Below are 12,542 nucleotides of genomic sequence, written 5' to 3' on the forward strand. Positions count from 1 at the left end.
TTATGAGACACAACATTTGACACCGAGCCACATAAGGAGAATTTAGGGCAAGTGACTAAAAGCTTGGTCAAAGAGATAGGTTTTAAGGAGCGTCTTAAAAAGAGGAAAGAAAGGTAGAGAGGTGGAGAAGTTTAGGCAGGGAATTCCAGAGCTTAGGGCCGAGGCAACAGAAGGCACGGCCACCAATGGTTGAGCGATTATAAATCAGGGATGCTCAAGAGGGCAGAATTATAGGAGCGAGATATCTCAGGGGGGATGTGGGGCTGAAGGAGATTACTGAGATAGGGAGGGGCAAGGCTATGGAGGGATTTGAAAACAAGAATAAGAATTTTGAATTTAAGGCATTGCTTAACCAGGAGCCAATGTAGGTCAGCGAGCACAGGGGTGATGGGTGCACAGGATTTGGTGCGAGTTAGGACACGGGCAGCCAAGTTTTGGATCACCTCAAGTTTACGTACGGTAGAACGTGGGAGGCCACCAGGGGTGCATTGGAATCGTCAAGTCTAGAGGTAACAAAGGCATGGATGAGGGTTTCAGCAGTGGATGAGCTGAGGCAAGGGCGGAGACGGGCTATGTTATGGAGGTGGAAATAGGCGGATGTGTGTTCGAAAGCTCATTTCAGGGTCATATATGACAGCAAGGTTGCGAACAGTGTGGTTTATCCTCAGACAGAAGTTGGGGAGAGGAATGGAATCAGTGGCTAGGGAATTGAGTTTGTGGCCGGGTCTGAAAACAATGGTTTCGGTCTTCCCAATATTTATTTGGAGGAAATGTCTGCTCACCCAGAACTGGATGTCAGACAAGCAGTTTGACAATTTGGAGCCTGTGGAGGGGTGGTGGGGAGGTACAGCTGGGTGTCATCAGCGTACATGTGGAAACTGAGGCTGTGTTTTCAGATGATGTCGCCAAGGGGCAGCATGTAGATGTGAAATAGGAGGGGACCATAGATAGATCCTTGGGGGACACCAAAGATAACGATGCAGGAGCGGGAAGAGAAGCTGTTGCAGGTGATTCTCTGGCTACGATTAGATAGGTAAGAATGGATCCAGGCGAGTGCGGTCCCACCCAGCTGGACGACGGTGGAGAGGCGTTGGAGAAGGCTGGAGTAGTCAACCATGTCAAAGGCTGCAGACAAGTCAAAAACCACTGAAGAACGATACTTGCAAAAATATCTCTTGCAAATAATGGAAGATCAAAGAAGCATAAATTTGTTTGGTAAGCCTTTCCCACTTTAGTTGCTCTCTTTCCATTATCTTAGACCATCAGACATACATAAGAACATAAGAAATAGGAACAGGAATAGGCCATACGGCCCCTTGAGCCTGCTCCGCCATTCAGTAAGATCATGGCTGATCTGATCATGGACTCGGCTCCACTTCCCTGCCCGCTCCCCATAACACCTTATCGATTAAGAAACTGTCTATTTCTGTCTTAAACTTATTCAATGTCTCAGCTTCCACAGCACTCTGAGGCAACGAATTCCACACATTTACAACCCTCAGAAGAAATTTCTCCTCATCTCTGTTTTAAATGGACAGCCCCTTATTCCAAGATCATGCCCTCTAGTTCTAGTCTCCCTCATCGGTGGAAACATCCTCTCAGCATCCATCTTGTCAAGCCCCCTCATAATCTTATACATTTCGATAAGATCACCTCTCATTCTTCTGAATTCCAATGAGTAGAGTTCCAACCTACTCAACCTTTCCTCATAAGTCAACCCCCTCATCTCCGGAATCAACCTAGTGAATCTTCTCTGAACTGCCTCCAAAGCAAGTGTATCATTTCGTAAAAATGGAAACCAAAATTGCACGCATTATTCCAGGTGTGGCCTCACCAATACCCTGTATAACTGTAGCAAGACTTCCCTGCTTTTATACTCCATCCCCTTTGCAATAAAGGCCAAGATTCCATTGTCCTTTATCACTTGCTGTACCTGCATACTATCCTTTTGTGTTTCATGCACAAGTACCCCCAGGTCCCGCTGTGCTGCAGCACTTGTCAATCTTTCTCCATTTAAATAATAACTTGGTTTCTGCCAAACCTTACACTTTCCAACATTATACTCCATCTGCCAAATTTTTGCCCAGTTAGCCTGTCAATGTCCTTTTGCAGATTTTTTGTGTCCTCCTCACACATTGCTTTTCCTCCCATCTTTGTATCATCAGCAAACTTGGCTACGTTACACTCAGTCCCTTCCTCCAAGTCGTTAATATTGATTGTAAATAGTTGGGGTCCCACCACTGATCCCTGCGGCACCCCATTAGTTACTGGTTGCCAAACAGAGAATGAACCATTTATCCCAACTCTGTTTTCTGTTAGTTAGCTAATCCTCTATCCATGCTAATATAATACCCCCAACCCAGTGAACTTTTATCTTGTGCAGTAATCTTTTATGTGGCACCTTATTAAATGCCTTCTGGAAGTCCATATACACCACATCCACTGGTTTCCCTTTATCCACCCTGTTCATTACATCCTCAAGAATTCCAGCAAATCTGTCAAACATGACTTCCCCTTCATAAATCCATGCTGACTCTGCCTGACCAAATTTTGCTTTTCCAAATGTCCTGCTACAGCTTCTTTAAGAATGGACTCCAACATTTTCCCAACCACAGATGTTTGGCTAACTGGTTTATAGTTTCCTGCTTTTTGTCTGCCTCCTTTTTTAAATAAATAGAGGCGTTACATCTGCGTTTTCCAATCTGCTGGAACCTCCCCAGAATCCAGGGAATTTTGGTAAATTACAACCAATGCATCCACAATCCCTGCCGCTACTTCTCTTAAGACCCTAGGATGCAAGCCATCAGGTCCAGGGGATTTATCTGCCTTTAGTCCTATTATCTTACTGAGACATGAAACAAGAAGTTGGTCAATCGTGTATTTCAAGTGCAATGGAGTAATTTGGTGTTGGCCTTGATCCATGGTGGGAGGGATGATGCCACGTTCTGAGACAAAGTGTAGGTGCAAATTATACAGCAGCCAGGGGATAGTGACGGGATGTATAACAGGAGGCCGATCTGCAACTACCAGTTTTCCGCCCACGGCTAAAATGAAAATTCTCATGATCTCTCAAAAGCTTGATCACTTTAAATGCGAGCCTTGTTCCACTTCAGCAACTACTTTGTTCAGATAGATGGCTGTCACTAACTGCTTTGAGGCCCTTAGTAACTGGCTGGACAATATTGAAGAAGCATCAGAGAACATTCCTTGACACTATTACAGGCACAATAAAGCCTTAGCTACCTGATGGTTGCTATCATCCAAGAAAATGCAACATTGGATAGAAATTAATGAATGTAACTAAAGAACATTTTCAAAGCCAAAAACTAGTGACGAATGCAATACTGAATTCAACAGAATTTCCACAACATAAAGCCTCGAAAGATAAACACTTTTAAAAGCAAGGCAGACATCCAACACATCGTAGGAAGATTGTAAATTCCATTCTCAGTCTGGGCTCGGGATCTCAATAAAAGCAGTTCTAACAGAAGGTCGGAGTCCCTGGGTTGGGGAAAAAGCTACGGTTCCTACTGCTGTTTTCTTTTCTATAGATGAGACACCGAGCTATCCCATAGTATAGGACACCAAAAGTCTGAAAAGATCGAGACACAAGACAAGGTAAACTCAATCAATAAATAGTGGCTAGATGATGGCACGTTTGGGTTTTAAAGGCTTGCAGATTGTCGGGGAAAAGGAAGACTAAAGGAAATAAAGATGAGTAGGAGGAGGAGGAGATCGGGTGATGAATCTTCATTTCAACACAATGAGAATAGAGGAAGGAAGACGACCACATAGGATGGTGTAACTGTAGAATGTTCCTCTGGCGATCCCGACTGTGAATGTTAGATAAGAAAGGCTTAACGATGCATTCCATGGTCAAATAGTATGTTGACACCATCTAAGATTTAATGCTGAATAGGCACTTCAGTTATATATGGGAGGGCACCAAGAACCTATGGAACTGTTCCCAAGCACTTCAGGAAAAAAAGGGGACAAATTTTGCGTGGCAGGAAGCAAGGATAGGAAATATAATTGGGGCTAAAATTCCGGGCATGCCGGGTCCGTACGGAATATGTACGGACCCGCGAGGCCCCGCAAAAACCGGTTTTCAGCACGCAATGCGCATGCACCGAAAACCGACATTTCCGATCTGTCAAGTTTTGGCTTGACAGATCCAACGCATCCCTGCAACCAGGACATTCACGCGGGTGAGATTGGGCTATTTGCCCAACTCTCGCGTACATAAGAACATAAGAAATAGGAGCAGGAGTAGGCCATACAGCCCCTCAAGCCTGCTCCGCCATTTAATATGATCATGGCTGATCCGATCATGGACCCAGGTTCACTTTCCTGCCCGCTCGCCAGAACACCTTATTCCCTTATCGGTTAAGAAACTGTCTATCTCTGTCTTAAATTTATTCAATGACCCAGCTTCCACAGTTCTCTGAGGCAGCGAATTCCACAGATTTACAACCCTCTGAGAAGAAATTCCTCCTCATCTCAGTTTTAAATGGGCGGCCCCTTATTCTAAGATTATGTCCTCTAGTTCTAGTCTCCCCTATCAGTGGAAACATCCTCTCTGCATCCACCTTGTCAAGCCCCCTCATAATCTTTTACGTTTCGATAAGATCACCTCTCATTCTTCTGAATTCCAATGAGTAGAGGCCAAACCTACTCAATCTTTTCTTATAAGTCAACCCCCTCACCCCCGAATCAACCTAGTGAACCTTCTCTGAACTGCCTCCAAAGCAAGTACATCCTTTCGTAAATATGGAAACCAAAACTGCACGCATTATTCCAGGTGTGGCCTCACCAATACCCTGTATAGCTGTCGCAAGACTTCCCTGCTTTTATACTCCACCCCTTTTGCAATAAAGGCCAAGATTCCATTGGCCTTCCTGATCACTTGCAGTACCTGCATACTAACCTTTTTGTTTTTCATGCATCAGGACCCCCAGGTCCCGCTGCACTGCAGCACTTTGCAATCTTTCGCCATTCAAATGATAACTTGCTCTTTGATTTTTTTCTGCCAGAGTGCATGGCGTAACACTTTCCAATATTATGCTCCATCTGCCAAATTTTTGCCCACTTACTTAGCCTGTCTCTGTCCTTTTGCAGATTTTTGTGTGTCCTCCTCACACATTGCTTTTCCTCCCATCTTTTTATCGTCAGCAAACTTGGCTACGTTACACTCAGTCCCTTGCTTGCCCAGCAAATGTCATTAAAACGCTGTGCCTGGTAAAAGCAGGAGCAGAGTCTATTTTTACCAGCGTAAGAGTTTTAAAACACAAAAATAAAAATTAAAAACACAGTTTTATGTTAAAAACCCTGTCCACAAAAGGTAAGTTTATTTTAAACGCGATTAAAACACTTTAAACAAAAATCCCCAAAATATCTATTTTTTCTAAAACATTTAATTAACTTTAATTTCAATTAATTTTAATTATGTGAGGTGTGTTTTTTATTTTTTATGTTGTGTTTAGTGTGCTTGTTTTTTTTTCTCATCAATAGCAATAAGAACTCGTAGATACAGAGTTCTTATTGCTATTAATGAGAACCCTATACCTGATTGGTCGTGACTGCACCTTCTGCATCCAAACCTGGAGGACGGGAGTACGTTGCGAAGCGCTGGAAGAGAAGGCCTCCCAACCGGAATCGCAGGCGCCTCCGGGACCACCAGGTAAATTCGTTAAAAATTCTCGGGTCGAGGCGTTCATCCGAAGTTCTAATGTGTAATGTTCTTATGTAAACTTAGGACTAGAAATTCACCACTGTAAGGATTGATTTAGCTCCATTTTTTGGAGCTAAAAGTTTTTTTTGGCCTAAATAAATTTAGAGCCATTTTGCTAGTTTCGCCAATGGTGTAACGCCGTCCTTAAAAAAAAAGGACACTCTTTTTGAGAACCGTTTGGGTGACATCACTCGGTGTCAAACCCAACGATAACGCCGTTTTTGCGAGTTTCCCCAATAAGGACATTTTTAAGGACAGTGCTAAATACCACTTTTAAAAAGCTTGCCTTACGTAGTCGAGTCTGATTGAAATCAGCATTAACGGGGCTATCTTTGAAAATGGAGCTATAAGTTCAAGCTTTGGGAGGGAACAAAACCTATATTTTATATAAAAATGACTTAAAAATGCGCTGAACATTTGAGCTTTTAAAAGTTAAAGGACTACTTTGACTACGAAGCAGCAATTTCAAAAATGTCAACTTTCGCTAATTTTGTTTTATTCTTCAGCCTGCACGGTCAGCCACACTGCACTGCAGCATTTTCCCAGCTCTCCTCCTCAAAGTAGGCACACTGGCCGTAACTGGCCTCAGTACCCGACCTGGGAGGCAACACTACCACCAGCAGCGGGGAAATAAAGATCAGCAGCTCAAGGAGTCAACGCGCCATCCCGACCCAGGAGGGAACATCACCACCGGCAGCGGGGAAATAAAGTGCAGCAGCCCAAGGACATGAAACTACATGGACATTTCAGTCTCATTTCCAACTGAGGCAGAACTGTTAAAGGGGTTTAGGGGCCGTGGTTACGAGAGAGAGAGAGAGAGAGAGAGAGAGAGAATGAAACGAGAGAGCGAGAGAATGGAAAGAGAGAGAGAGAATGAAACAAGATAGAGTTGAACTCAAAACTCTGTGGTCAGGCCATGTTTATTTTACAGAACAAGTTTCACTAAAAGATGCCTATATATACACATTTGCCACCATCAAAGCAGAGAATAAGGAATTTTTCGGTCAGAGTAATCTCCCCACCTGCATTTTAACTTTAAAGCCTCAAGTATATGCTGTATTGGGCATATGCAGAATGGGCATTATTTTTAAGGCGAAAAAAATTAGCTCTGTCCTTAAACACGGTGGTATTTTAAGGCTATGCCAAAATTTAAAAAAATTTTGGTGAAACTTAGGCCTTATTTTTTTGGCACTATTTCAGCATTTAAAAAAATCAGCCATTATTCGCAAATAGTGCTAAAAACTGAGCTATTTTTCAATGTGGAAAGTCTGGCCCTTTAAAGTGTCTTTTTTTTTGTTCTACCGAATTTATCCGAAAAAAGGTAAATTTGGAACAAAAAAAAGGTACTAAATTGGACATAAATAACAGCAATCTTAAGTAATGTAGTACACATATAGGATACCACTAGAGCAGTAACAGATCCCCCTCCCACTCAGATTTTCCCATTCATAGATAATGGTCAATGACAACATAATCTCCAGGAGCAATGCTTAACTGATTTTGCATCTTGATCCAAAGATGCATTAGAACTGTGAAATACACTCCAGCATGTGTCATTATGTAAAAGATTTAGGAATTTTGGAATTAAAAGTTCTTCTGGGTTTCCAGACTCACAATAGCGGTGTGGTCATGCCACACATTAATAAATGTTCATCTGAGGAACATGCATGATGTTTGCTTCTGTATTGAACAGCTGTAATGCTGAACTTCAGATAACATTAGGAAGTACAACAACAAAGCTAGGTAATATAGAAAACATCTTCTGTCCCTTGGATGATGCTATCGCTTTGCAACACTATTACTCCATGTGCAGTTTGCACAAGAGCCTTTATTTTCAACTTTTTTTATACTTCAGTCATAATTTCCACTGATTAATTAAGGATATGATACTCCTGAGAATCAAAATTATTTAAATTATAAAAGTGTTGCACAAAATAGTAGTTTTCAAAATGCGATTTGCAGCAAAAAAGGAACGTTGCTTTTTAGAACACAATTTAAATTATGCCCTCTGCTACATCTGTCCCTAGTCGATGATGACATTTCATAAATAGATCTTCTATGTTGTAATGTGCTGACTCACATAAGAAAGATATTTGCTAATTGCCATCTTGGTGCCAGATACAATTCCGTTTCTGGGTACTAGTTCCTTCCCATAAATCTCATGCTTCTCCTCTCAACCACATTAAGAAAAGAAAACATAAATGTCACATAATAACCTAACAGCAATTTTTAACAAACTAAAATGAATAACTGTCCAGCTGTTTGGCATTATCATTTCATTGCAGTCTCCAAGGGATAGGCAGATTTACATATAAAAAACAAGCAAACATCTTCCTCAACTAGAGATCTCACAAACCATTCATAAATGTTAGAAAGAACAATGTAAGCATAAGAAACTGTTTTTAAAAAAACCCAATAATGTTCATTTTTCTGGTAAAAGCCACTCTGTTGCACACATTGTATCACATTTCTTCCTCAGCATCCACATTATCAAGAGGTGAAACATGACTCGGCCTGTTTCGAGTTTAAATACCTTTCAATTAGAAATTAAGTTATTGCTTCAACCATAAATCAGTGAAATTCTATACCATTGCTGGTCAATTTGTCAGTGTCATCCCAGGTAACTGCTAGTCAATTTCTAATAAGACTAAAAGAAACAAACAAGACAATTAATGTGAGTTCCTCATCTCAGTCCTGTATCAATAACGAGGGCCCTCCAACAGAAAAGGAGAAGAGAAAACTCACAGCCAGTTACAATACATCACATAATTAGCATAGAACCAGGAGTAGTCCATTTGCTTGCTCGCTCAGGCAAAAAAGGGGAAAAATGATAGGGTGATTGGTATTCAAGACAGAGGCTTTTCTTAAATAGTCCCTAGTCTCCAAAGGTAATTAAGTGAAACTCAGAATATTCATTCATCTACTATTCAAGCCTTGTTGTCTGCTGCTTTTGACACATCATCACAGTTTAGCAGCATATATACTATCAATATTCACTCAATTTGTTCTATAATCTCTGATCCCATTCAGATTTTCACATTTGTAGATATTTATTCAGCTAATTTGTGAAGCAGTTAATGAGACAATAAAAATGGGTTAAAGAAAAAAAAACAATACAAAATCTACAAAGAAAAAGTGAAGGAGTAAGAGAATTCTGGGTGGAGCGTAGGAATTTGCTCACAGGTTAAGAGGGATTAGAGGTGCAGGAGGCCCAAAATAGCAATAGAATGCCAAAAATGCACCACATCATGCAATCAGAATTTAGGAAGAGCACCATGGGTAGAGTTTGATTGTAATTGTAGTAATGCTGCTATTTACTGAGCTAAAGTGCAGTTGAATCCTTCTTAATAGAGTTATTTACTAGAAACAGAACATATGCCTAATTGCAAAGATGAGTGGTTCTGACCATTTGTAACCAAAAGTCCAAGAAGTTCCATCTGTTAAAAAGCAAAAATACTCATTTGTATTTTTCATCATCAAGGGTTAAAGGGTTCAGAACACTGCTACAGTCCTTTATAAAAGTAGGAAATGATTCAAAAAAATAAACGGAGACGGAAGGCTTTGATGATTGATTAATACGATCAAGCAAAAACAGAGCAAGAATGCTGCCCAAATACGAAAAAGGAACAGCAGAGAAAATTGACGGAATGTCATCATTTTATAGGCAGGACTATCCAGTAACTTGTAATTTGAGAGCCAAGTGAAGTTGAAAACAAGTTTAGTCTATCTTGGCCTCTCACCAACTCAGATTGGCCTGATTTTATATTCTCTACATGGAACAGTACGAGCATATTGCAAAAGGGTTTGCAATAAAAAGAAAACTGCCACATTTAGATTTAAATTGGAACTGGAATTTGTTTTCAGCAGACTAACTAATAACTTCTATTTCTGGAGCTCCATGGCAAAGATTATGATTAAGTGCCTTTTAAGGGTGCCTGTCTAATTGTAGACAACAACAAAAGTATAAAGGAAATTAAAATGAAACAAAGTTAAATTCCTCACCATTGCATCTTAACTGCAGTACTAGATCTTATACCAGTGGGCTGAAGCCCTTGAAGCATTTAAAATAAATTATGCTGATGTAAATGCCCCAAGACACTTCACATTGGGAGAAAAAGATACAAAGCAGCTTTGGGATAAATGATTGAAAACATGGTCAAAGAGAGGTTTTGAGCGTACTTAATGGTTGGGAGAGAATTAGGAAGGTGGAGGGATTCAGGGAAGGATTCTGAAGAGTAGGGCTGAAGCAGCTGAAGGCTCAGCCGTAAGTATGAACGTGGAGAAAAGGGAAGCGGGAAAATTGACAGGAGGCTAGAGTTGGAGGATTACAAAGGTTTGGGCCAGAGTAAATTGCAACGGTATGAAGCAGGTTGTGACAGTACATACAAACGTACAAAAATGATAGACAGGAAATGACCAGCTGGTCCATCGAACCTGTCCCCTACTGTCATCAACCATCAAGCAAGCATCGTGATTCACAAACACTCTTCACCCAACAGTGTAAGGGCGAAAAACTTGGGGGGACGGCGGCGAGGAAGAATTTGTAAATGAAGACCTCGACTTCAGCGCCATGCAGGACATAAAGCCGGTGGAGGTCAGTAAGAATAATTTGGAGCTTGTGTACGGTGGAGCGTAGTAAACTGTCAAAGAGGGCATTGGGGAAGTAAAGTTTGAAGGCATTGTAGGGGCTTCAATGGGGGGTAGGCAATGGTGGAGCCGAATGATAGAAACATAGAAAAATAGATGTAGGAGTTGGCCATTCGGCCCTTTGAGCAATTCAATAAGATCATGGCTGATCATTCCTTCAGTACCCCTTTCCTGCTTTCTCTCCATAGCCCTTGATCCCCTTAACCATAAGAGCCATATCTAACTCCCTCTTGAATATATCCAGTGAACTGGCATCAACAACTCTCTGTATGATGTTGTGGAAATGGAACTAAAGCAGTCCTGCGCTAGACAGCATATGGGATTTGAAGCTCAGCTCAGGGCCAAGCATAGCACCATAATGGGATTTTGGGTCCTCATCAATATTAGTGCTAATATAAAAAAGGTTAAAAAACAAAATAAAATGGTCAACAGAATCAATGGAATTGCATAATGATTTCAATAAAGCTCTTTTCATCACTCCCATTAATGGATTCATCCCTATTTTAACAAACATGTTTTAAAAATTAAAATTTAACAAGTCGTTTGAATTTGACATTTTCCCCATTAATTCACAGAACTTACAATATAGGTGGCCATTTAGCCAATTCAAGCTCTTTAATAGGAGCTACCCATTTTATTATCTCTATTTCCCTGCTCGTCCTTTTTGTTCTTGTATATTCTTACTTTTCAAATATTTACCTATTTTTCTTTTTCAATATATGCCTCAACAACCTTTTTTTGGTGAAGTGTTCCATGTCCTAATGATGTTCCATGTGAAAAAATCCTTCCAATTTCCTCCTTTATTCTTCTTGTGCTAATGCCAAATCTCTGCTCTCGTCACCAATTCATCAATCAGTGAAAACAATTTCACTTGTCAAAATGCCACTAATTAGCCAGATCATTTCAAAAGAAATGTTATTCATATACATGAGCCACAAAATTGGCCACTTCTGTACAGATCCATTTTTCTATGGGCATAACACTACACAACACTAAAGTAATTATATTGCATGACCAGACATAACTATAGACTATCACACACCTTTTGAACTTCAAATGGATTTTATACACACTTTACATCACATGATACAAAGGCATGCCTTCAGTGCAAATGTTTAAATTTAGAAGTAGGAAATGCTGCCAATCACCCAGTTGATTTTGTCCATAACAATGCCAGTCATTTCTATAGTGTATTCTGATAAATAGATTTATGTTGGGCCATATACTGTATCACTGCTCTATCTGAACAGCAAATAGCTTACTTGGTTGGTTAAACTTACGATTCCACTATTCTGATGATCTTCTCGTCTGGGGATAAGCTGTGCCACACGCCTTTCTTGGTACAAGAGATTCCAAATGGATTTAGTGTTTGCGTCAGCTATTTTGGTAAATCTTCCATCCTCACAACCACAGATACGAACTGGTTGCAGAGTAACTTCCACCATCACTGGAGCATGTAATTTGCTTAAATAGGCGTGACTTTTTTCCCCCACTTTAGTCCCAGGACCCTGCAGTACTGGAAAATAAATCAATTTTATTACAGTCTTATTATATTTACAGTTTAATGTGCAAGATTGACAGAATTTGAATTTCAGAATGTGAAAGTGTATTGACATTTAAAAGGGGGAAAAAAACATGCAACATAAGAAAACATAATATGGCAGAATTTTTGAAATAAAAAGATCAAAACAGTTGTTTAAGGTTCAACACAATGAACTTTGACTTTCTAAGCAATATTTCCAATCTACAGCAAATAATTGCTTCAGCAGTGAAAGTTGCTGTGATGTCAAATTCAAAGTAAAGTGTAATTTGAGACTGTAACCCCGCCCCCCCTCCCCCAGCCACCAAAACATGTGTGCTGGATTCAATTGCCACAATTAGCAGAAATATGAGCTACTGATTTTCTGTAGAGAAGCAGTAATCACTGCTGAATTCAGCCATAGTAGCAGAAAATCTTAATTCAACTTCAGAATACGACATAATAGCTATATTTCAAAAGGTCATATTCCCTAAAGGCCCAAGCGGTGCGGTGAATTAAATTATACTTTTCACCTCTGAAACAGATTCAAGCCAGCCAAGACTGACGAGAGGACAGTCTCCTAACTTGGCAACTACAAAGCCTTTAAATAAAATATGATTGGGTAGTCTCAACTTAGCTTCTAAC

General features: G+C 40.4%; 1 protein-coding gene across 8 annotated transcripts in view; it reads right to left on the reverse strand.

The window, feature by feature from the left end:
- The window catches only part of atosb (atos homolog b), a 188,401-nt gene that overhangs the window by 56,068 nt on the left and 119,791 nt on the right, over positions 1–12,542 (reverse strand). For 7 of the 8 annotated variants that reach the window (XM_070868444.1, XM_070868443.1, XM_070868441.1 and 4 more), the window contains one exon: positions 11,659–11,894. The gene's annotated coding sequence lies outside the window, so the exon portion shown is untranslated. Of the gene's footprint in view, positions 1–11,640; positions 11,895–12,542 lie in introns of all 8 variants that reach the window. The other variant, XM_070868463.1, reaches the window with a different exon arrangement.

Source organism: Pristiophorus japonicus, chromosome 2, assembly GCF_044704955.1.
Source record: "Pristiophorus japonicus isolate sPriJap1 chromosome 2, sPriJap1.hap1, whole genome shotgun sequence".
NCBI classification, from domain to species: domain Eukaryota; kingdom Metazoa; phylum Chordata; class Chondrichthyes; family Pristiophoridae; genus Pristiophorus; species Pristiophorus japonicus.